Raw genomic sequence first — 26941 nt, 5'->3', positions numbered from 1 at the left:
TGCCGACATGCGCACCTGCCGAACAGCACACATTACCCATAGACTCAGCAGCACCCCCCGCCCGCATACACGCACTCACACACCCCCTCTACACACTCACACGCACACCCCCATGCACGCCCACATCACACAACACCCCCCCACCCCCTCCCCTCACGGACGATCAACTTACCTTGTGCGTTGGTCCTCCGGGAGGCGACGGGAGCCATAGGGACGTGACCGCCAACAGAAGACCGCCAACAGAAGACCGCCACACAGAAATGTGGGTCGTAATTCTGTGGGCGGTGTTCTGCTGGCGTGGCGGTGGAGGTTGACCAGTCTCCACTTTCCCGCCGACCGCCAGTGTGGCTGCTGGCGGTTTTCCGGCGGAACGCTCCCAGCGGTCAGAATGCGCACAGCGGCACACCGCCGCGGTCGGCGGTTTTCACCGCGGCGGTAACTCAGCGGTCTTGCGAAAAGACCGCCAAGGTCAGAATGAGGGCCTTTGTGGGTTAAACATGGAGACTTAAACTTGATCCGCTTTTCCACCGTCAGCCAATGGAGTTGTTTAAGACAGCTGGTAGCAGAGGCGGTGCGTGGGAGATCTAAAACAAGACAGGCAGCCGCGTTCTGGATAAGTTGTAATCTGTGGAGAGCAAACTTGCTTATATTCAGCATTAGGGCATTGCAATAGTCCAGTCTGGACATCACCAGTGCTAGGACCACAGCAATTTTAAGGTCTCCTTGCAGGAAAGGTAATATTTTCTTCAGCGTTCTTAATGCCCAGTAGCAACATTTAACCGTCTGGTTAACATGTAACTCAAAAGAGAGGGATCTATTGAATACAATGCCCAAGTTTCTGGCCGAAGAGGAAGGGACTGGGAACTTGCCACACTATGCTGGCCACCATTGAGGGCTCCAAAGCTTAATATCCAGTCCGAAGAATATAACTTCAGTCTTTTCACCATTAAGTTTTAACCAATTACTGCTCATCCAGCTGCTGGTCTCTCTCATATATTGATAAAATCTGTCTGCGACCTCCTCCCAGTTGTGGGAGACTGGACTAATCAGATGTGTGTCATCCGCATACGATACAATATGAAAGCCGAATTAACATACTAGACTGGCCAGAGGGGCTAATTACAGATTAAATAGAGTGGGGCTCCGTGAGGTCCCCTGAGGTACACCACATGGCAGTTGAAAAGGGGTGGCCCTGTAATCCCCACAGGACACCATAATGGATCTCTTTGTAATAAAGGACTTAAGGATGTCAAGTGCCCTGTCTCTAACTCCTGTCTGGTGAAGATGCTGAATAAGGCATTGCGGGGATATAGTATCAAAAGCCTAGGAGAGATCCAATAGGAATAGGATAGCACCCCCCATCTACTCTTCTGCAAATGATATCGGCTGACGATATCAGGGCAGATTCCGTGCTATGGGCTTGTCGAAGCCCATGCTGGGATGGATCAAATCCTCCATTGGCTTGTAGAAAAGTGGCCAGTTCAGTGTTAAGGTGTCTTTCAAGAATCTTGGCTGTTGTGGGTAGGAGGGAGATTGGTCGTAGATTGTTTAAGTCATTAGAGTCCTTACCCGGCTTCTTAATAAGAGGAATCACAATGGATCCTTTCCATACTTCGGAAATGCTCCCTTCTGCCAGTATGTCAGCATAAACTGGATCCAGAGCAGTCAAAATCAAGTCAGGAGCTAGCTTTAATATCGGTGGAGGGCAAGAGTCGTTCGGAGATCCAGAATTAACTCAGCCCAATAAATCAGAAATCCTTTTGCCCGATAAAAGAGAAATGCTCTTCAGCGTAGGACTAGAAGCTTGGAGCAAAGTGCCTTCCAGCTCCCCTGTATTCCCTACCGCTGGAAGATGTACAAAATTTGCATGCAGTTGAACAATTTAATTTTTTTTAAAGTCAGCAACTTTTTGACAGAAGTTAGGGGAATTCACCAAGCCAGGAGGTGGGGATGGCAAAGTGAGGGTCCGAACCACTTTAAATAATTCCCCCGGTACATTCTGTGCTTCATTAATAATGCGTGAGAAATAATCAATTTTGACTTTCTTGATGGCTAGTTTATATTTCTCTAGGAAAACCCTGAGTTTGCCTCTCTCCTTCAAGGTCTTATTAAGTTGCCATTTTCGTTCCTGGCCACGATATAATCTCTGCAGGTTTTTGAGTTCCTCTGAACACCAGGGAGCTGAGGTGACACCCCCCCGCCGTTTGTGAACTAGTATGGCAAGCGGGGCCAATGTATCCATGGCTGCTCTGATCCCCATATCAAAAGCCTCCAATCTCGGGAAGCCCTGAGTTCTTGTGTGATCCCAACCCGATTTAAGTGCCCTGGCTAGGCTTGCCTCCTGCACCTTATGCTAAGGCCTACCGGACCTAGGAGTGGGAGAGGTTTTGATGATAGCTTCCGTGCCGGCAACCTTAAAAGTCAACAGATGATGATCTGTCCAAAAAAGGGCCCTGTTGTCTAGTCTAGTGCAAGTATCCTGCCTAGTAGAAATACCATCCAACGTGTGCCCTGCACTGTGTGAAGGAGCCGGATCGGAAAGATCCCAGTCCAAACTAGTCATCAGGCCCAGAAACTCTCTAGTGGCTGCGTCTAACTTATCTTCAAAATGGAGATTAAAGTCCCCCAAAACTATAGCTTTAGGTGACAAAACAATGGGTTCAAATATAGTCGGCCATGCAGCGATGAAGTCATTCTTGGGGCCTGGTGGCCTATAAATAAGCAGGCCCTCGAAAAGAATAGTATACTTGAGACGTAGCTTGAAATACGCCCCTTCACAGATGGCCTGGCTCGTACTGATCTCCTCCAGAGAACAGTACAAGTTATTCCTAAAAATAACCGCAAGCCCGCCTCCTCTCTTCCCCATCCTGTCCACTCTAGCGCATGAATAACCCAGGGGGGAGGCCTCTAAGAAATCCGGGTCAGAGTCTTCTCTGGCCCAGGTTTCTGTAATGAAGAGGCAGTCAAGATGTTCTGCATCGATCAGATCTCTCATTTCAAGCATATGCTTGCCCAAAGAGCGGGCATTGATTAGCCTGCAAATCAAGTGTGGCCCAGTGGCACCCACCTGGTTATTTCTGTGAGACCCGGTATATATTTTGGGTGCATTCCCGACCTTACTAGATGTCTCTTTGGGAAGCCCAGAACTTATCCCACAGTTCCATCCCCCTAAAAGGTCGGGGTCATCAGGCTGGTAGGGCCTCTGCATAGTCCCAATATTAAGAGCCAAATGCTCCAGTCTGGAGTATTTTCTCCATGAAGGGGTACATACCCCAGATGCAAAGTGAGTGGCCTGGGGCCCAGTTCGGGCGTAGATGGGCTTGCCTTAGGCGTGCCTTTGGCGGGTCAGCGGCACGCCTGCTGCATGCCCGCGTCCCCATCTGCTTAAATGTAGAAAGGGGAACCGGCCTGCCGAGCCTGTCTGGAAAAGACTAGACCGCCTCCTTCCTCCTCCCTCCAAAATGGCCACCGTAAGCCCAACGGGGAGGGCTCTAACTGGCCCTAAATCCTAGAACACACCGGCCGTAGCAAAGAGCCGCAGGAGAGGATGCAGCCCAGAATATATACAGTAAGACCAGAATATATTGTAAGAAAAGTGATCGCAAAACAAAAGCTGCATCGGCGCATATCTATCGCAGTCATGTACAGCAAATTACGTTAAGTAGCATGAAAATAAATGGAAAGTGAAAGGTTCAAGCAGTCTTCCTCCTTCTCAGGCACAGTCATTGTGACTGATCAGAACTTAGAGCTCTGAAACTGTTGAAGACCATTAAATGTTGAAAACTGTTGGAACTTGTAAAGGGATTCTGTTGGACTCTGGAGTTTTTATGAACATTAAGGGTCCTATTATGAGTCTCGTGGTCCGAAGACCGGTAGAGGTCTGACCGCCGCGGCTGTGGCGGCCCGATCACAACATCACAACTCTGGTTGTTGGACAGGATGGCGGTGGTTATGGTTGTAATCAGGCATGCCGATTACAACCATGTTCTCCTCCAGCCTTTTCATGGCAGTTGTACCACCATGAAAAGGCTGACAGACGATGAGTGGTGGGTGCCCCTGCACTTTCCAAGACAATAATGTGGGCAGTGCATGCCCCCCCACGCCATTGGAATGAGTACCGTCTACTTATCAGAGAGTGCACGTTCCGAGGGTGTTAGGGTGGCCCCCTGTGTGATGGCATTTGGCTCGGTTCCATGTGGAGCCGAGTCAAATGCCACCACATGTTTTCCACTGGGCTGACGGTGAGCCCAGTGGAAAACTCATAATGGAGCCGGTGGGGAGCCCGCTTGCATTGTAACGGTCTGCTTATCGGGAGTTGGGCAGTGGGGATCTTCCAACCGCCAAACACGTATTCTGCCCCTAAATCTTGAGTTATTGAAATTTTTAGGCATTAATGTGGCTTGGAGAAATTAGGGTACCGGGGTCTTGGCATTTTCAGTTTCTGAGCTGGCATAACATTCACATTAGGCATTTACCCATCAAGTTACATTCAGTTTGGGTTTGATCCACACTCTCGCTTCCAATAACCTAATTTGTTACAATAATTACACTGCAGGATTTTCTTTAGCATGTCTATATCCACCTCCAAATTCAGATCAACGGACTTCCACTTTGATATCCAGTTCCGTATAATGCAGCACCAACACCAGAACCATAACCAGGATTTGCCATGTGTGGACGATTCTGTAACCCCTTCTGCGCTAACTTTGCTTAAGCCAACATGAATTTTTCTTTGATATTCTTCTTCCTCGCTTCCAAATCATCACCACAATACTTTGTGTATCACAGAATTTCAACTCAAAGCTTTGATTGCCAGAAAATTACATTGTGCTGAGTATGTGAGCTAATTTCCAGACACAACACAAGAAAGAACTGAGATACAAAGTTATTACGGTTTCTTTGCTCAAGGTTTCCAAAATAGCTATGCTGGAAAAATCCTTGCATAAGCCTTTTATAATAAGCATGGGCTGGCTCAATGGACTCTTGCATAGTCCTTGGTACTTTTAATCAGTCACTCTTCTTCTGTGAAACCATAGTTTTCAAAAAGGTAATCACATGATTATAATTTTTCATGACTGTCTGAGAAGGAGCATTCATTCAAGCATCTCTCTGTGGCTCCAGATCTAGCCATTATACTGATATGCTACATTCAGCCCACAAATCATTTGGGATGACAATATCAAAGAAAGGATTCAAATCCTCCGGAAGCACCATCAAAATCTTCACAAATCCATTGACTCGTCAATAACAAAGGTCAGGATTTACTCTTAGTTTCGGAAATTGGTTAGTAAATGTGAAAAGGTCATCACAGCTCTAAAGTACATGCAGATATCCACTGCCATGTACTTCTCTCAGTGGATATGTCCTAACCACTGAGTCACTTTTGCTAGTTTCACCGTCTGTTACTTCAGGGTCACTGTCTATCTTCTTCTTCCTCACTTTATTTAGCACTCCATTTTGGATACTCCCAGCTAATTCCCTCAAGTGTAACTTCAAACTAGTCGTTCACATATTTTTAAGAATTTGTCATGAAAATCCTAAAATTCTTATGCAGAGTTTGGCTTTTCGACAAATAAATTCCATATTCTGCTGCTATTCCTTCTAAATCTTTGTGAGCCTCACATTGTTGCCTAGCAGCTTCTTTACACAGGATCAAAAGCACCTCTTGTTATATCAGTTGATACTGGATTAATAAAAAATGATGCCCACAAACAAGACATTTTTTTATACACAAACAAAGTTGCATCACCAATGTTGGATTCCCTTGTCATGAACTCCCCCTAAACCTCAGCATATAGGTATGTTGTCAGGCAGGCTCAGAGACCCATGCTTGAAGGTTAATAACTGACATGTCACAGGTGGGGTATCATTTAGCCAGCAGCCAAACACACAAACAGGAAAACTTAGATTAGATCCCACAGATAGGCAGCAATACTACAATGGCCCCTGGAGTTTAGCCCTAATGAAGCATACATGGCCAGAGGGATGCATGCATTCCCCAAAACACCATAAAGTTAGATGCCAAATGTAGTTAGGTACACTTAGCCAATAAGGGCTTGCACACACAGCGCACTGAGTGGCCATGAACCACTCAGGCCGAACATCTGGACACATTGTGTCCACACCAGGTCAAAGCCCACCTGCATTACCTGTCTGGAATTGTAGCAATGACCCGGAGACAACTTTTCACATATTTATGGGTTTATTACACACAGTGAAAGTACAAAAACTTGCTTCATTTCGATGTACCATGAGAGAGGGTCCTCAGACCCTGTTTCTGTGACTGCTTTACCAACCATAATGTTTAATTAAATGAACTGTTTCATGTATTGCCAGACACCTCTTGTCTTTTGTTTTTTTAAAGTTACTTTTCACTTGAGAAACAAATCCATTTATAAGGTCTGGCTCCACATTTGCCTTAAAAGCTTCTTGAAGCTCTGTCTTTGTTCTCAGGACATCCAATGCTTTTGTAGGAGCCTTCTCTTCTGGGATATCTGGCTCAGAACTATCATCAACTTATACCACAGGTCCACTCACAATGGAAATTGTTATAAGGGTTTTGCTCCTAGATCGACACTAGTACTAGAGCTTGGAATAATGGGGATTGTTATTACTGAAGGGACAACTGAGGATGGTGCGACTACAATGGTACTTGAGGTTACTAATGGTGGAGCTGGTGCAACAATAGACTTGACTGTAACAATGGGCAACCCTTCATCCTAGGACTTTGTTCTGATGGCACAATCACACCTAGGTTGGCAATAAGTGGAGGTCCTACGGCTATCTGATTCCCTCCAACTTGTGAATTTCCTCTTCCCGTCTGAACAACATTATTCAGAGGTGGTCAAAAAGCTAACAAATCATCTAAGAAGTCAACATTAGATACACTTTCACCCAAGTCATTTAGTTTTCTTGATCTGCACACCCTTCTCATTCTTTCTTTCTCCATTTTTCTCCACTAGGTAGCACAGAATGTACATTGAATCCCTTAATCACATCTTTTTCTCCATGACTATTAATCTGCATCACAGTTCGCTTCCATCTGACCACATACTGTTTTAGCTCTAGTCTGATATTCTTTCTCCCTCGCATGTGCTGCATGCTCCCATGCCTTCAAGCTTCTTACTGAGCTGGTCTAGGTGGGAATTTCATCTCATATAACACTCACGCTCAATTATTGTCAGATTAAAGGTAGGGCTGGGTGAAAGTTTAATTATGCATTACTCTTGTGAATTTAGGCATTTATGCCAGCTTGAAAAATTAGGATCAGTTTGGGACACATTTCATACCACTGGAGCACAGGAACGATGAACTAATAGAGCGAGCAGCTGCTGGCAACTGCTCTTCATGTCTTCTAACATTTAGCATTATTTTTGCAGCTCAAAATGCATCCTTAGGCCTATGTTGGTTATAATGGTGTATTTTGCACTAAAGAAAGCTCTAAATGCTGGATTATACTTTTCACATAATTACGCATAAATAGAAGTAATTTTACAGAAATTATAAGTAATTACCTTAGAGATAATTACACAAGTATCATCCACCCGCAACTAAAAGTGCCATCTGGGGGAAACTGCAAGAACCCTGTGCTCACAGTGATGTTATTCCCCTATTTCAGCCAGGTACAAGTGTGTAGACCAAAACTGGTTAAAAAGTAGTGAGCGGCCTCCTTGCCCTCATAGACAGGGAATCACACATAATCACTAAGCAAAGATCTCAGTTTCGTGAAATATTTAATCTTATATCTTTGTGCGATGTAATGCTAAATCAATACCTTCAATTAAAATAACCAGCAATTCTCAGCAAATCACAAAATATTATGCTACAACACTAACACCCAAACTGAGCGTAAAACCACTAAATCAGAAACTCACAGTTCACCACTATCTAACGTAATACCCAATCACGGTGCACACACATACTAACTGAGCAATGCAAATACACCACCCTATGACGCTATACCTAGGACCTCACAGCAGCTCTCACTCAACAACGATCAGCTTTGCACAAATAAGTTATTGGAAACTCAAAAGCAAAATGGTAACTCTTGTCTGTTCCACTAAAAGGAAATTCAAAGATCATAATCACTCTAAGGGAACGAGGAATAATGCTGTCCTGGCACTATCACACACATAAAGTGAAATCTCAAACAGCACAACATTACCCTGACTGGTGTGTTCTGCTCCTCTACGCAAAAGGAGTAACCAAACACCAACCTCAGTTAGGAAACAGTTACAACTGAAGTTTCAATAAATCCTTATCTTTTGTGCAGCCGATAGGCTTTACGATCTGACATCACAAATCTTAACAGACAAGTTACAACTTAACATCCTCAATGCTTATCATGGGATATTAGACTATCATGAGTCCGATAAACAAACCTTCAACTCTTACAGCAAATAAACCTCTCGTCATGAGCACAAGCGCTATACACAAAACAGAATCTCAAATCTCACTACAACATGGAGCCCTCCTGGACTCAAATGGAAAGCATACAATGAAACACACTAACTCATCAAAACTTGCCAACACTGCAATGCTCAACAACACATAATCAAAGACACAAAATTCTACTATAATTGCATTCCTAGGACACTGCAACTGCTTCCCGAATGCCAGAACACAGCCAATTCTCCAAACTGGACCATGGAATCTCGGGAACATGAACTTTGGTGTGTCAGTTGCTACTGTTTCTGGGGCAAATTCCAACTTTTCTAAGCCTCAGTGAGAACTATCCTTTGCTATTGTATGATGGAGCAAAATGATGGGGTGCACATGCAAAGCCTTCGTGCAGTTTTCGAGTCCAAACTGTACTTGAGTGGATGGATCTTTGTCCTGAATTTAGGCATTACATCAACAGTTACATAGCATATCAAAAACAGTGAAGCACATTTTGCCCCACAAGAATGATAGAGAATAATAGATTTGCAAACCAGAAAGGTTTATTAGCACGTTAGCCAAGTTACAAACTCAGATTAATTATGAATGGTTGTATGACGGAACAACACATGACATTTCCATGCTAACATTTAAAACACAATTATTTTATGTATGGAAAATGTTACTTTACTTGTCACAAAAATTAAAATGTAGTGTAAACAGATGCAACACAATGAAAAACAAATTAATACATGAAGTTTTCATATACCAAAATTAAAATTAAAAAATATATATGAACCTAGAGAAAACTCCTTAATAATCAACCATAGCTAAGCGAGAATTTTGATATCCCAGAAGTCTGTGCAGGAAGGAGGGGACAGGGACAAGGAAGTGATGTGGCACATCTGGATAGGCCAGTGGTACATGCCTGCTGGACCCTTCCGCCCAAACATTTCTACACCACACAATTTAAGTATACTTTTAGTCAGAATTTAACACACATTCAAAATACATTCCAAAACATATTTTATTGTGAATTATTGAATACACAAAAAAAAAGATATATTCAGACGTCTACCATTTTGTGCTCAGTGGTATACTGACTACACACACCAGAGAGATGCAGGAGAGAAAGTCAGATTGCTGTTCAAACAATGCCATCTATCCGCACAAGTACAAAGTTCACAATAAACACACTTATTATTAAACAATCAGCCAGCAAAGTCCAAAAATAAATTATTAATAACTTTTGTTTACATTTACACAGATTATTCAGACTAGCTCCATAGTTTATTTCAACTGAATTTACTGGAGTCCTAACAAGCTAAGTCAATTTACAAAGCTGTTTTGATTTAAAAATTAGAAATGAGAATAAACCTATAATTTAAAAAATAACCATTGCATGAACGGGATTGAGGTATATAATTTGTAATTTAACTCTACCTCAGAACTTACTTTAGGGAAGTGCTGGACAGTGGCTGGGGGCAAAATTACTATTCAAACTTTTCTGGATACTTACCTCAGGAAAGGTGCTGGACAATGACTGGGGGGGCAAAATTATTATTCTAACTCTGCTGGGTACTTACCTCAGGGAAAGTGCTGGACACTCGGGGGCAAAATTACTATTCTAACTCTGCCGGGTACATAACTCAATGAAAGTCCTGGATACTGACTGTGGGGTAAAATTAGTATTCTAACTCTGCTGAGTACTAACCTTGACAAAGGTGGTGGACAGTGACTAGGAGAAAGGCAAAATTACTATTCTAACTCCACCGGTGACTAGTTACTTCAGGGAAGATGCCGGATAGTGAATGGGGCAAAACTACTATTCTAACTCTGCCAAGTACCTACATCAGGGAAGTTGCTGGACTGTGACTAGGAAAGAATGTATATTCTAACTCTACAGGGGACTTACCTGAGGGAAGGTGCTGAGTAGTGTCTGGAGGGAAAAATTACTATTCTAACTCCGTCAGATACTTACCTTGGAGAAGATGCTGGACACTGACTGTGGGGCAAACTCACTAATGTTACCCCACCACCAAATACTTAGCTTTTTTCCCAACAGACTCTACAATTCAAAAACAAATTCTGGAAATCTTAATTGGACATAAAAAAGTTGATCAGATCTATTAAAAATGCTGCATGAAAAGATAAAAAACCTTTTCTGGTATTCCGTTTTTAATATATGCATAACCAAATATTAAAACTTTCTTTACATAAGCTTAAAAGAATGAAACCTAAGCTATTGTAATTATTCACCAAGATTAATACCAACAGTGTTACCAATAACCATTAAAAATATTTTCTTTTAACAGGTACATTTATCAAAAATAAAAATAAATCACAGTTTGCAGTACATCAATCAATTGAGCTCTGTTTTTTTAAATATCTCAACAGATCTAAGTGGAAAACCCATCTCAGGTAAAGACACCATAAAGTGTAACTCCTAACCGACTATAACAACTTTATTTCTACAGGCATCATAGAGTAACATTTATAATTCTCTCATTTTCCAAAGGAATAATAACATTTTATTTTCAACATCATACCAGTGTCACAAATATTCATTCAAATATTTTTCATTCAGCAGGTGCATCATTCACATACAAAACAAAGCACAATTTTAGGCTATAACATTTATAAAGCTTCAGTTTTCTCTTACATTTTTACAGACCACTGAACCATGGCAAACAGAAAACAGTCTAGCTATGGCCAGTCTCGGACAGGAAATAGACTGCCTAACATTTAGAAATGTGGTCTCTTGTTGACAGAGGTATGCACCCCATCCAGGTAGAGACCATAATCCTAGTCAAGGTAAATTAGTTACAAACCATAAAATAACCTGTGCTAACCCTCTGGAAGCTTGGCACAGAGGTGGGCTCAGCTTAGGAGGCAATGAGTAAAGTATGTGTGCAACACCTAGAACAGCAAAGCAGAGAAAGCACCACACAGAACAAATCCAAACCAGGTTAGAAAAATAGACTTTAATTCAAGAACAAAACAAGACCAAAATTACAAAAAAGCAATAGTAGAGGTAGAAGTTTGAATTTTTAAAGAATATCTGCAATTGTAGTTCTTAAAAGCATACAGAGCTACAGGGCTATCTAGTTTTGCTTGCCCCGGGGTAAATTCAAAGTTCACAAGGACCAACCTTATCACGCTGAAAAGTACCTTGTGTGGATGGTTGTGTCAATGTTAAAGAACCTATGCAATGAGGAGAGGAAATGATGTGAAGGCAATGTGTCGGTTCCAATCTACGCAGTCAGGGATGTATCATCGTCAAGCCACATAGTTGTTGATGCGATGTCCTCGAGGTACAGTGTTAAAGCCTTTGCGATAAAGACGATGCATCATCATTGAGCAGTGCAGCTGGAGATGAGTATGCAATGCATCGACACTGAGGGTGATGAGCAGGTTCCGAACTGCAGTTAGTGCTGCGATATCTTTGTCCTCAGTGACAGCCATGATGCGTCAGCACAGTGGAATTGATGCATGGATTTCTGTAGAAGACAGCTGCAAAACCCACCACAGATGGATCAGGGATGGATTGGCACCACTTGGCACGGTAGGACTCACGGGTGGCAGAATACAGAAGTTGTATGCCTGAAACTTCAGACCAGGAGGCAAGCCAGCAAGCCCTTGGAGTCACTTTGGTTCTAGGGATGTAGAGACGCAGGACCAGTCCTTCTCACTCCCATGCAAGGAAGGCATAAGGTAGCAGGGCAGGTACAACAAACAAGAAGTACAGAAAAGTCCAATAGAGTTCCAGCAGATTGACAGTCCCTTCAGCTCCTTCTTCCGGGCAGAAAGTCCTCAGGTCCAGAATTATAGTTCAGCTCTTACATGCTGTTCCTGCCCTGGCTCCAGGCAAGCTACCGACCCCTTGTGAAGGCTAAGGACCCAGTCCATTCAAGGGTGAGTGTCAGCTCCTCCCTTCCATGCTGCCCAGGATGGGCCATCAACATGCAGGTGGCCACTAAGTCAGATTTAAGAACTCTTTGTGTACGACTGTCTGGAGGGAATGCACAAGAGCCTAGCTGTCACCCGCCCAGATGTGTATTCAGAGACAAGCAGAAGGCACTAGATGATTCAAAGTAAGAAAATGTCAACTTTCTAAAAGTGGCATTTTCAGAATTACAATTCAAAATCCGACTTCACCAAGGGCTGTGATTTCAAATTGTGATTCCAGAGACACCAACTTGAGGGTCCCATCTCTTCCTAATTGGAAATTACACTTATAAAATATAATAAGGCAATCCCCATGTTAACCTATGTGAGAGATAGGCCTTGCAGTAGTAAAAAATAAATGTAAGAGTTTTTCACTACCTAGACATGTAAAACTTAAAAATGCATGTCAAAGTTTTTAAATACACTGCACCCTGCCCTTGGGGCTGCCCAAGGCCTGCCTTAGGGGTTACTTAATCACATTAAAAACGATGGTTTGAGCTTGGCAAGAGGGTTAACTTGCAAGGTCGACATGGCAGCTAAAAACTGCACACACAAGCTCTACAATGGCAGGTCTGAGTCATGTTTAAAAGGCTAGTGAAGTGGGTGACAAATTCAGTGCAGTAGACCCACCAGTAGCACTTAATTTGCAGGCCCTGTGGACATGCAGTGCAGTTTATTAGGGACTTAAAATTAAATTAAATATACTGATTGTGGATAAGTCAGTGGTAACATGTTTTAGGGAAAGAGTGCAGGCACTTTTGATACTAACAAAGACAAATTCAGCAAAAAGTGGAGGGAAAAGTCAAAAAGTCTGGGGGGTGACACTGAAGATATGGCCAGGTCCAATGCTAAACCCTATCAATCATTTCTTGGACATTTTCAAGAAAGAACAAAGTTTTCAGAAAATAAGAATGGCACAATCCTTGGCAGGTAGTCTGAACGCTCTAATTAAAAAAAAGTAAAGACTTTTGGCTGAAATCCATCAATTTTCTTTGATGGGAGCTTCAGACTTCATGGACAATATTGTGTACATTTTGCATTTCTAACATATACTAACAACCTGTAGAATTACTTGCCTGTTTTACTCACACTAACTTCTTCAATTGCCATTTTTGCAATTTTGTAAACAAACTGAAAGAATAAATAATGTTTCTTCTGGTAGTTGTCATCTTTTTTCAACTCTTGATGATATTTCAGTCCCCCTGTCACCATGAGTCATACGTAGTCCAATAATCCAAAGAGTGAAACCATAATCTATGAAAAAATACAAATCCAGAAAAACTTTTTTCTTCAAAGCTCCCCTGACTAGCAACCCACACAAAATAAAAAATAAAAGCAATTCCAAAACCAAGTTAGCAAATCCACAAAAAATAAAAAATAAAAGCAATTCCACAACAAAAATAGTTTAGATATTTTATAAAATTCCATCACTCATTTTTATAATTAATTATATAAAATATAAAATTAATTATATAAAATATATATTTGTAAATGAATACTCAGGTATTAAAAAATTAATAATCGACTGTTAAAAAAAACATCTGCACCCAATACCTTTGCATCTCTTGCATCCCATCCCTAAAGGTACGTGTTACACCACAAGAAATATTTTAAATAAATTATTATAATATTTGAAATACTACACATCATTATTTATACTAAGGTAGTCAAATTCATACCTGAGCATTAATACACTTCCCCACCCAAAAACCCTATATCTCTTTCATCCTTTCCCTAAAGATGTGTGAGAAACCCCTACAAATATTTTAGATAAATCATTATATTATTTTATGTATTATATTTTATTATTTATAAAGTACTACTCAATATTAAATGTAATATCTGAGTATTAATACACTTCCTGCCCAATACCCTTTTATCTCTTGCATCCCATCCTTAAAGGTGTATGTTAACCCTTAGAAATATGTTAAATAAATTATTATATTATGTTATACAATATATTTTAATATTTATATATTAATTCTCAGGTATATAAAGTTAATAGCTCATTATTGATACACTTCCCCACCCAGTACCCCTATACCGTTTGCGTCCAATTCCTGTAAGTATGTGTTACACCCTTAAACTTATTTAAATACATAATTATAATTCTTTAAATAACATATAATAATAATGTTTGTAAATTAATGCTTAGGTATTAACATCAATACCCAAGTATTAATATAATTCCCCACTTAACACTTCTATTTTCCTTGCATACCATCCCTAAAGCTATGTATAATAATACTACTACTACTTCAAATAATTTATTTTGATGTCTATAAATGAATAATAATGAATTAAAAATAATATCTTAGTATTACTGCACTTTCCCACCAAATACCCCATATCCCTTGCATCCCATCCCCAAAAGTTATATATAATAATGTTGGAGGGTGGGTCATTAGTTGTGTGGCCTGTACACTTAATTGGTCTGCACACAACCACCTCTTGGAACCATACACCCCAATTGTAGTGCTTGACCATCATAGGGTAGCATTGCAGAGCAGTCCAAGGCTTACTCGAAGGGAGGTGGTATGGGCTAGTCATCCCCATTCATAAGCACACAAGCATGACACTCAATAAATGATTGTCCAGTCAGTGCTTTTTCTTTTGATAAAGTAAAAGTACATTTATAACACACACACTACTCAATACTATGCAACAATTTACAAATATACACACATTGATGGAATTACTCTTGGATGGCCTTGTGTTATCATTCTTGTCTCCCCTGAGGAGAAAAACAATCCAACAGCTCACAGGGTAAAATTGTTCCTGGTATCCCAGTGCAATATTTAACTTTAATTTGGAATGAGAGTACCTAAATCTGACAATAAAGTACATCTACTTTGATAAGAGGTGGCTGTCAGTCTGATTATTCAAATCAGCATCAACAAGGAACATGTAGAGGCATGTTGGAATAATGTAAAGATTAGGATTATTTTTGGATTACTTCATAATTACCCTTGATTAACCTGGTGTAATACCTTCCTGCACACCTAGAGGGGCACAGTCCCACAAGCAAAGAATGTGAGTTCCAAGAAGTTAGTGCTCCACATTGAGTTGGAACCCGTAGGGGTTTACAGTTCTTTTGCCCCATCCAATCTAGGGTGGGGAAACAAACTGTGTGTTGGGGGGAGGCTGTGCTTCTCCTGCAGTTCCCCCTGTCCATGGGCACTTGGTTGGTGGTGTTCCCATCTTCCTGCGGCCACGAGCTGAGCAACAAGCTCAGATCAACATTGGGTCTTGCAAGGCCTTGTGGGACATAAGCATGAATAATGAGTGGCTCTCCCACTATGCAGGGGAGAGTTGCAATCCTCCAGAGTCTGAGTGCTGCAGCTGGGGGGTGCTCGGTCCTACTCGGACACCCCCATGGCAGGGAAGGTTTCCCTCATTAGAAGGGTTGTGCTGGGAGCCCATCATTGACCACCACTACCAGCAACCTACACAGCTAGCACCTCCAGGTGTCTTTATTTGGTGTCTGCCCACTCCTGCAGGCAGGTGTGTGCTGCTGCGGCAGCAAGACAATCCACCTTGGGGACTCCTCCCACCTCTCCACATCGTCAGGGCCCCGGTATGAGGTCCGGTCCCCTCCTCACCATTCCTGGAACCACAATGGCACCCCCTGACTTCATCTTCCGGGTAGGACCCCGGGATGTAGTCCGGGGCCCTGGCGAGCTCCCCGGATTGGTCTTCACCGCTGGCACCCCCCCTCAGCCAGTGGCCAACTTTGCAGAGGACGGAAGAGCATCCTCCGAATGTTCATCTTGGTGGGGCCTTGGAAGGGGGGGCCAGACCCTCTTCAAACATTTTTGCGGGAGCGCTACGGTGCACCCTGTCTTATCCTTCCCTGTGGGGCCCAGGATGGGGTCTGTGGGCCCTGCTAGCACCTTCCTGGGGGTTCAACAGCACCCCCCTAGCTTTACCTTGAGCCGTAGCCCTGCCCATATTTGTGGGGATCGCAATGGCTCTCCCTTGGTTTGCTTCTCCCTGTCTGCCCCGGAATGGAGTCTGGGGCCCCTCAGCTCATCTTCATTGTGGTCACGATGGCAGTTCCCGGCTTTACTTCTTTTTGTGGGGCAGCTCCCGGGCTCTGGACCACCCGGGGGCATTAACCAGAGAAGTGGCAGAGCCCCATGTGCTTCGCCGCCTGCTCTGAATTAGGTCAAAGGTTCTTCATTGCATATCTTGGGCCTCCAAGGGCTGATTTTGATGATCTTGTAGTCATTGTGTTCCGGGTGGCAAGCCCTTGCCAACAGAAGCACTTTCATTTGGCTTCCTGGCCTAGAAGGCTCCAAATGATAGGGAGCCAGACTCACTGAGTCCCTGCGCCAGCCTTTCCTCAAAGGTGCCTTCTTTTCTTCTGGGCAGCGCACTCTCCTTGCTCTAGCCCAGTCTTTCCCCCAACTAGTCCTCAGTGGGAGTAAGGGGCCAGCTTATCTGGCCCTGCATGCGCTTAGCTGGTCATGAAGTCCTTCAGGGGCAGAGTCCTTGCCCCCAGGGGGGCAGTCAGAGGGTTCTTCTTTCCAGTTGTCCATGATGCCCACCTTCAGCCCCAGTGTCCTGCAGTGAAGCAAAGCCAAGAGTGAGAGCTCTCCCCTGTGCAGGACCTTTCAAGTGGGGGTGGAATAGTCCAGCCAGCACGCACCACTGGCCTATCCAGATGTGCAACATCACTTCCTTGCCCCTGTCCCCTCCTTCCTGCACAGACCTCTGAGATAGTTCAAAATAGTGTTATCCAGGAGACACATGTCCTCTGAAATTCAGCCCCTCCTCCCTGATATTCCTTCCAGGGCCTCACCATCCACTTCCTGACAGGGGCTGACAGCTGGCTGATTGATGCAAGGCCTTGCTCAGGCAGCTGGATAGAGGAGTAATTGACTCTAATCCTGAGGTGAGGCAGAGAAAGATGACATTCCTGGATGACCCATAAGTTGTACAACTATGGTTTTGTAAGTTACTGCATCATTCTTTTCATACAGGTTATTGTGTACATTGGTGTGACTCTGGACTCTGTGGGCCCTTCGGGACCTGAGTTATGCTCTGGGCCACTCTTTCCCATTGACATTCAATGGAGTGTCCCTACAGTGAAAAGACAGTAAGCACACTGACGTTGACATTTACTGGAGTGTCCCTACAGTAAAAAGACAGTAAGGACACTGACCACCCCTTACATGTGTATACCCATCTCATGAGGCCTACTCCAGGTCATCACCCACTCTACATAGCTCCTTCGGCGCCAGGCTACCTAAGTGCAGTTCTTGAGCTGCGCATGCCAGGAATCCTCCCCATGCAGCCCTTCCATGTGTGCACATGCCTTTGCACACATGATCACCAGCCCAGGGCCTCCTACTCTTGCTGCGCCACAGCAACCTTCCCTTAGCAGGGTGGCACCGGCGGTAAACATTTTACCAAAAGTGCTCTGACAGGGGAGGGGGTGGAGTGTCGTGTGTGTGTGTGCAGGGGTGTGGGTGTATGTTTGTGTGTGCGTGCATGAGGGTGTGTGGCGTGTGGAATGTGTGTGTGCATTAATGGGTGTGAGTGTGCATGTATGTTGTGTGAATGTGTGTGTGCTTGTATGTGTCAGTGTGTGTGTGTGGAAGTGTGTGTGAATGTATGTTTGCATGCGCCGGTGAATGTGGGTATGAGTGTGTGTATGCGTGTGTATGTTGGTTCGTGAATGTGCGTGTATGTCGTAGGGGGGTCGGGAGGGGGAGGAGGAGGGTGGGAGAGGACTCTGGGAAGGGGGAGGGGAGCAGGGGAGACCCCTGTCAGTGGCAGGGAAGGAATTCCCTGGCACTGATAATGCCTACCACCATGGTTTTTGTGGCGGTAAGATTGCAACGAAAACCATGGCGGTAGGCGGGGTCATAATCCTATGGGTGGGACAGTGACGGCTGCCTGGCTGGAGACTGAAGTCTCCAGCCCGGCGGCTGTTGCCGCCCTGGCGGACAGAGTGGTACATTGGTGTTTTGGCTTGAGCCAAACTGCCAATGTCTTCTTTTGGGGAGAGGTACCGCCAGCCTGTTGGCAGTACCTTTCTCCAAAATACCGCCATCTGCCAGGGTTTTGTAATGAGGGCCAATATGTATTTTTATTTAAACATTAGTACTCAGGTCTTAAAACTATACAATAATGCATGATAAAAGCATGTGTGTTAAGTGTTTCTAGTTAGAATGACTGTATGGTAAATGTATTGTGTGGTTAAGACTGCGATGTAATGGGTGTCTCCCATCATAAATGCATAAATAACTGATTACAGCATAAGCCAATATACTCTAAGCATGTCGCAAAAGCAAATACAAAGCCACAATTTTAAAAGATTTTTATAGGCAAGTTATGAAAGATTTTTAGGGCCTGACTGAGTTTGGCGGCCTGGGGACCACCTCAGAGGTGGTGGCAGTCCCTCCAGTGCCTTGTTAGCAGTCCAACCGCTATATTACAATACATGTAGTTGCATAGACAAAAGACTTCCGCAGTCCCACCCTCACCGCCAGTAACACAAGACCACAGCAGTGGTGAAACATGCCAGTACACCTGCTGGATGGTGGACCGCCGGTGTTCCCACCAACCCAATTATGATGTTGCTTTCCACTGACAGGACTGTGGTGGTCCAACCACCACATCTGAGCTGGCAGAAACGGATGGATATAAGGCAAAAACTCACCTGTAGGCAACGTCACACACAACCAGTGCCGCCATGGAGGTGATCTTTCACATCCTTCTGCTGCATGTGCTGCTCAATGGTGCACAAAATCGACGCTGTTGTGGATGCAACCAAGTTAAACACTTATCTGTTTCCTCCATCTCCACAGCAAGTCGACGGGCTGCCATTGACTTGGCATGTGGGTTTTGCTCTATGACCCAAATATATTTTGTGTGCCCCGGTTTGGAGTTGTACACATTGTATGACTCAATCACAGGCCCCATGATGTTCCCTTTGGCCAGGTCAGTGACACTACACTGCCACACTATACAAAACTTGATATTGATGCACATCCCAGTTTGAGGGATAGTGATGTGTTCATAACACTGTGTCACACAACATCAAATCCTCATCAATATCTCATCTAAAAATGTATTTGACACCCTCACATTGTTCATATGCCATGGCCTGTTGTGACATAACATAGACATCTGTATGGATGTGTCATCAAACCCAAATTCACCCTTCCTGAAAAATCCTTGCCATGGAATCAGACATATCACACATCTTGCAAAAAAAATCCTTTAAGGAAAACGGGCTGCATTTTTAAAAAAAACTGCTTTATTTAAAAGCAGTCACGGACATGGTGGTCTGCTGTCTCCAGCAGGCCACCATCCCTGTGAGGGCGGCCATTCCCAATGGGGTCGCAAATTGTGTTGGAGTGTAGTTATTATAATCAAAATTAACATGAAATGTTTGCAAATTAATGCCTAATGATGCCGCATAGAAAATGTATTGCTGTGCTTTTACTAAACGCATGTTTGAAATGTGCCCAAGGGGAGTGGCCACCAATGTATACGATGATTAAATTAAATTGAATAATAATGAATTATTGATGTACTAATGTATGATTTTGTATTAGAATTAAGAGTTATATGTTAAGATGTTGCTAAAATTAATTACTAGGCCTTAGTTAGCATGAGTCGGGGCCTAGCTGCCGGTCTCATATTAAATGTGTTTCTCTAACGTGCAATGTGCTGACTTGCTGAAGGACATGTAGTTGTACTTTTCCAGAAGCTAAAAGTTGTGTAAATTCTTTCTCATGAGACTCGACTTGCTCAAGGAGACATTCTTGCAGAATGCAACAGTGTAAACTTGCAACAGGTACAAGGTCGCCTGAACTGGTAAAGACAATCGAACTACTGACTGGGACCGTGAGAATAAAAGTTTGTACCTGACATTCTACCAGTTGGAGACGTCAATTACAGGAGCCAATAAACTACGTGAGAACTGTTCTAAAGTGACAATCCTAATGAGATGACTACCTGATTATTGGTTGGAGATAATGATGCACCAAAATTTGTCCAATTGGAAATTAGCAGACTGTACAACAAGATTGATATAACCCCAGTGTCACAAGGAGAAATTAGCCATTCCTAGCCACTTTTGCCATTGCCATTACGTGCCATTCTTTGCTTTGTCACTCTGTCTTAAAGACTTTTGCCGTTTGATTCTTCAAACCGTCCTTACCCTTGCCTTGCCCGTTCTATACTTTTCCTCCTTATGAGGGAATGAGGGAAGTGTCCCGTATTGCCTGGCTTGCTGAACTTTGCTACGTTTCCTGGCTGATGGTGAATCATCTGATGTCTTGAGGACGAAGACTGACTCTGTATGCTGACCCATAACGGAGGGTAACTATATGATAATGAAATTGTAATTGTCTGTTTGCATTTCCTTTCTAGGTACCAACTGCTTCCTTTTGATAGAGACTATAGTTAGATGTTTTCTAAATTTGTGTTGCTAAATTGTTTTGCATGAAGCCCAACATGCCAATGCTAATTCGAGGTTAGTTTAGGGTTTCACTAAACGAACGCAAATAGACAAACGACTGAATCTATGCTTTGTTGAATATTGAGCAAATGATACTCTGCTAAAGTGAATCCATGTTGGCGTTGTGTGTTGTTCTAATGTTTATGATCTTTGCTTTGCTGAAATCTCATTCGAGTTGCCATATTGTGACATTGTTGATGTGTTTTCTGGTATTGAGACTGATAAACTTGCTAGTAGAGTGTAACCAATAGGGAATAAATATCATAAATCTTACTAAATTCTGTGTGGTTGTTCATGACTGAAAGGTCATGGGGTGTTTTGGGTTTCTTAATAATTTTAATGTCATTAACTAATTAGATTGATTTGTTATTGTGAATATTGATGAGGTTATTGATTGACATGCTAATTAGTTGTCTCGTCTTAAGGTGTGTCCAATCAGGGTCAAAAGATTCATTGGCCTAAAACGAGTCCCAGAATAAGTAAATTACCTAGGAAGGGACGCTTTATCAGTTCTGGTAGCAGAGGATGGTTCAGGCCCTTTGGGACCCTAGGATGAGGGACATTGTTTTAGAAGTGTTTTCGAAATAATGCAAATTGGAAAGATGATGTGCCCCTAAGTCCCAAATTACTTTCCCGGAATCTCGGAGCTTGCCGAAGTGAGTTGGGTATGTTCTCGCCGTTCTAGTGATAGGTATGCGTGACGTAGAATTTGTGCTTGCTCAACTTATGCATATAGCAGGTGAATTGTGAAGGTTTGTGAGAATTTAGGCCAGGTACTGTTTTAGTAGGAGTGGGCGTACTCCGCAGTATGAGAGTAGGGAAGTTGGCGAACTTCATGTGAGTGTGGCGCTTTGTGCTCAAAACAATTGTCCACGTGGTTGTTGGTGATGTACAGACCCGGCGTGGTCTAAGACTCCGGAGTATATTGATAAGTGCATGAGACACTTGGCTAATGTTGTAATTTGCGCGGTTTAATAGGTCAATCGGGCGTGGTTGACGAGTCGAGTTAGAGTCAAAGGGTGTGAGTGAAAACCTTCGATGGAGGAGAAGGGAGTTTTGCCATGTCTTTGGCTAAAGCAATGGTGCAAATTGACAGAAAAAGATGGGTGTTTGGCGTTTCGAGAGAATGGAACCTTTAACATCGGGGTTCTAGAGAATTTGCGGAAAGCGTTAAATCAGCAAAAGCAATCCCCGAGGCCAGCTCAGTTTGAGGCGTTAGCGTTTTGGGAATTAATGGCCATACGACAGAGGCAGCAGAAATTTGAGAGAAGGATGAGAAAAGCAGAAAAGACTCTAGCGGAGGCTAGATAGGATAGGGAGACCAAGATGTGGAGAAGGGAAATAATAGACAGAGTTAGGATGTTTTCGGCAATAACTCAAGAGGCCGAAACACAGGGAAGAAAGGCCACTTGTAAAAAAGACAAGGGCTCTAGTAAGCAAAAGGAGACTCAGACGTCTTGGGTAGATGCAGACGATTCTGATGATGATAAGTTTCTAAATTAGTTGTTACATGATCGACCACCACCGTATGCTATAAATGACAATAGACTGAGTACTAATGCCGGTCCTGTAAGTTCAACACAGAATCAGGGAATCACGAATACAGTGCAGGTAGGTAATGTTACCACATCAGCTCCGATACAGAATGTTGCTAGTGTATCCATTGCACCCGAGACACAGATACAGTAGAAGCCACCACCAGTTCAGAGGCTCTACCCTGATGTCCCAGTATTAGAGACGACTACAAATTTGATGGTGCAGCCTGATCCAGTATACACGAGATCAAAATTAGTGCAGATTGAGCCAACTCCACATTTGCTGCCCCAGCTGCAACAACAGGTGGTCCCGAATTATACTTCGGTCACAGGACCGCAGTCAGCAATGAATCAGTCTATGGGAGTCAATGCCCCACCGGGATTGGAAACTGGACAGACGCCAGCTGCTATATCTTTGCCAATTACCGTTGGCCCGCCGGTACCGCTGTACATGCAGGCGAAGCCTAGTGTATGCAACCAAGGAGTAATGGCTCAAGAGATGATAAGAGGAGGGTTCACAGGCAGTTCTCAAGGGATGACACCGGGAGAACAGACAGCCGAGAGACCTAGATCCTTGTTGGACTTTAGTCCGATTGGGGTTCCATTAGAAACCATGAGACAAGCAGGTTTAGGTCTACTGACCCCACAGGCAATGAGTGCAAACAAATCGCAAACTCCGATGGTACAAGCTAGAAATATCTTGTTGCAAGGCTTGACAGTGCAACAATTGAATGAATGGTTAGACAAGCTTAACACTCCACAGACTACTCCTGCGACAGCAGAGCGATCAGAAAGAGAGGAATACCTGTATTTTGTGAGGTTGGGGGTGGAAGCAGCTGAGCTAGTAGAAGGGAGCATGGGAGTGAACAGGTTAGAATCATACACTGAAGCAGAATTAAGCTTTCTGTGCCCGAAAATAACCAAAGAAGTGAGTAAGGTGCACCAGAGGTTAGCCAACTTGGCAGACAAATTCGGCTTAGACTTAGACAGTACTAAGCATCTGAAGAGGAGTTATAGGTTAGACTTTGAACCTAAAGATTTTGATCATATGAGGTCTACTGGGATGAAGGCACTCCTTAAAGAGATACTACAGAGTGCTCAAGTTTAGGGAGCTTTAGAGAAGTGGGAAGGCAGATGGGCGAAGAAGAGAGATAAGAGGAAAAGTGACTGCCTGGAACATCAGCAGGCGAAAGCTGTGCCAGACGCGGGAACAATAAAGATGTTACTGATGGGAGAGACAGCTGGAGGGGTTCTGGTTCATGTACCGTGGTCTAGAGGTGACATTTTGTCATTCACAAATGATTATCCCAGGTTGACGGAAAAGCCGATAGAGTGGTATCAGCAAACGGATAGGTTTGTGAAGCTTGCGAAATGTCTTTGGGAAGACTTGAATACATTGTTTGAGATTATAGTCCCAGCTGATTTGTGGCTTGAGTGCAAGAGGAGTGTGGATTGGCTGACAGCGGAACCACCAAGGGACAGGGCTACAGGAGCACCGTCTCCTGAGGTGATGAAGCACTACTATAAGGTGATAGAGTTCTTGAAGCAGAAAGTGTCGCTGAAAGTTACCGATTGGCAGAAAATTGATCGAACGGTGCAAGAAGGTAAAGAGTTGATACATGCTTACTATGAGAGGTTGTTAAAGGCGTTCAAACACTACAGTGGCACAGAGGTCATAGAACCGAAAGACATGAATCCTCTTGTGTTCAGGTTTGTTGAAGGATTAAGACCAGAGATTAGCCAGATGATCAAGAATCATTTAATTTGCTGGCAAGTGAAGCCGATTGATAAGGTGTTACAGTATGTGAAATACTGTATTGATGAGATTGAGTTGAAGCAGAGAAAGTTGAAAGAGAAGGTGATGGTGATGCAAATCAAAGCAGCTCAAGCAGGGATGCAGGGGAATGGAGTGCAGCAGACGGTGCAGCAACAGCAAGGAAATGGGATGTTTCAGCCGCAAACAAGAGGTAGAGGTCGAGGAGGTTTTGTGAAACGTGGTCCAGATTTGAATACTGTGTGGTTCAGAATGATGTGCAAGGGATGAAAAAGATGTCACCATGCCATGAGTGCGGGCGTGGAACACTGGAAGCGGGAATGTCCGATGATGGTGCAGGATGGTGTTGTTCCTCAAAGCAATGATGTCAGTGCATTTCAAAATGTGAGGGGTCCAAGAATGAGGGGTCCAAATCCAAACTTCCAGAATAACATGGTTCAGATGCAGGGACTACAGCCTATGCAACAAATGCAAATGCCACGTGTTCAACCAGCGCAGGTGCAGCAAGTACAACAGCAGTTTCCCATGGTACCTAGACAGCAAATGTAGTTGCCTTTAGCTCCGATGGGACCGCAACAGGTGATGCTTCCTCAACAGGTCACAGGTCAAACAATGAGTCAAAATAATGCAGTACAACAGTTCCCATTGCGTGGTGAGAATGGAATAAATGATGAATGGTCGGATGACTGTTTGGATAGTGAGGAGTGCAGGCTTGCAGCGTCCCTAGAAGTAGATCAGAGAGGGCCTTATGTGCAGGGAAAGGTGATTGGTAACAAGGTTTAATTCCTGGTTGACACAGGAGCTACACCCTCTACAGTCAGAAGTGCAGAGGTTCCAAAATTGCCGCTTTCAGGGCGTACTATAAAGGTGGTAGGAGTAGCTAATCAGCTCCTGACTAATCCAATTACAGATCCGGTCCAGGTTGAGATTGGTACGTTCCAGGGATTACATAGGTTTGTAGTCTGTGATTCAAGTCCCGTGTCCCTACTGGGGAGAGACTTGCTGTGTAAGATGAGGTGTTCCATTTCCTGTTCCAATGAGGGAATTGAAGTGCAGACAAACAGTAATGATGAAGGGGACGATGGTCATATCTCAGAGCCTGAGATGGAGACCACAGATGAGTAGTACCCTTTGATAAGCTTTTTTCCAATGTTCACAGTGACCAATTTGCCAACTGAATTGCAGGGGACAGTCACAGAGAAAGTGTGGGACTTGACAGGAAAGGAGGTAGGATTGATAAAAGGAGTAGAACCAGTGAAGGTAGATGTGAAGCCAAATGCGGTGTTTCCCCAGGTACCGCAGTACCACATGGCACAGGATTTCCTTATACAGGTGACGCAGATAATTGCAGATTTTGTGAAGCAGGGAGTTTTGAAGGAAGTAATGAGCAGCCCATGTAACTCACCTATAATGGGTCTGAGGAAGCCCTGTGGGAAAGTCCGAATTGTTCAAGACTTGAGAAAGATCAATGAGATAGTGGTAAAATGTTGCCCAATAGTGCAAGATCCAGCCGTGATCATGTTTCAGGTTCCATGTGATGCAGAGTGGTTCACAGTCGTGGACCTGTCTCAAGCGTTCTTTTCTGTGCCTCTTCATGAGGATAGTCAATTTCTTTTCAGTTTCAAATTCTTGGACAAGGTTTACAGTTGGTGTCAGATTCCTCAAGGGTTTTCAGAATCACCTTCCATCTTCAATCAGATATTGAAGAAGGATTTAGAATTATTGGAATTGCCTTTTAATTCGACTCTAGTGCAGTACATTGATGATATGTTGATTGCGTCCAAAACAAAAGATGACTGCAGGTATGATACTATTGCCTTACTAAATCGTTTGGGAAAGAACGGACATAAAGTGTCTCCCAAGAAGCTACAGTAATGTCAGAAAGAGGTGAAGTACTTAGGCCACCTGATTGAGAAGGGGTCAAGAAGAATATCCAAAGAAATAGTGACGGCCATATTACAGATGAGTCCCTCGACATCCAAGAGAGATGTTAGGATGTTTTTGGGAATGGTGGGCTACTGCCACCAGTGGATTCCCAACTTCTCAATTATCTCTAAGCCTTTGGTGAGGTTGACCGTAAAGGTGGTTAAGGATGGCCCGGATACCCTTACTATGTCCGAGAAAGAGATGAGGGCATTCATTGAACTGAGAGAATGTATGTGCAGGGCTCCAGCTTTAGGTATGCCTGACTACACAAAGCCTTTTGTCCTGTTTTGTCATGAACGTGATGCTTGTTCTTTGTCTGTCCTGACAGAGGTCCATGGTGGTGCAAACCGCCCAGTAGCATATTGTTCAGCTACTTTGGACCCAGTTGCAGCAGCCTTACCGGGTTCTCTGCGTGCAGTTGCAGCAGTTGGTCAAAGCCTCACTCAATGTGAAGGTATAGTGATTGGACATCCCTTAACAGTAATGGTCTCACACTCAGTCGAAATACTACTCACCCGAACTAAGACGCAGCACATGACAAATGCTCATCTAACAAAATATGAAACGATTATACTGGGGTCGCCTATTGTATTGCTAAAACGCTGTACTGTGTTAAACTGGGCAACTCTGCTTCCCAATGAAAATACAGATGTTGATGATGCCGAAGAGGTAGAACATGATTGTCTTGAGGTAACGGAACTGTGCACCAAACCAAGACCCGACATTAAGGATACGCAATTGGAAGAAAATGATTACATTATCTTTGTTGATGGTTCATGTCTGAGAGACTCAGTAGGAGTAATGAGAGCAGGATATGCTGTGTGTACAATAACTGGTATCCTGGAAGCATCTTCGCTCGAAAGAGTGTATTCTGCTCAAGTGGCTGAATTGGTTGCTCTT

Source organism: Pleurodeles waltl, chromosome 10 (genome assembly GCF_031143425.1).
Source record: "Pleurodeles waltl isolate 20211129_DDA chromosome 10, aPleWal1.hap1.20221129, whole genome shotgun sequence".
In the NCBI taxonomy this organism is placed as follows: domain Eukaryota; kingdom Metazoa; phylum Chordata; class Amphibia; order Caudata; family Salamandridae; genus Pleurodeles; species Pleurodeles waltl.
Note: the sequence above shows the minus strand (reverse complement) of the source record.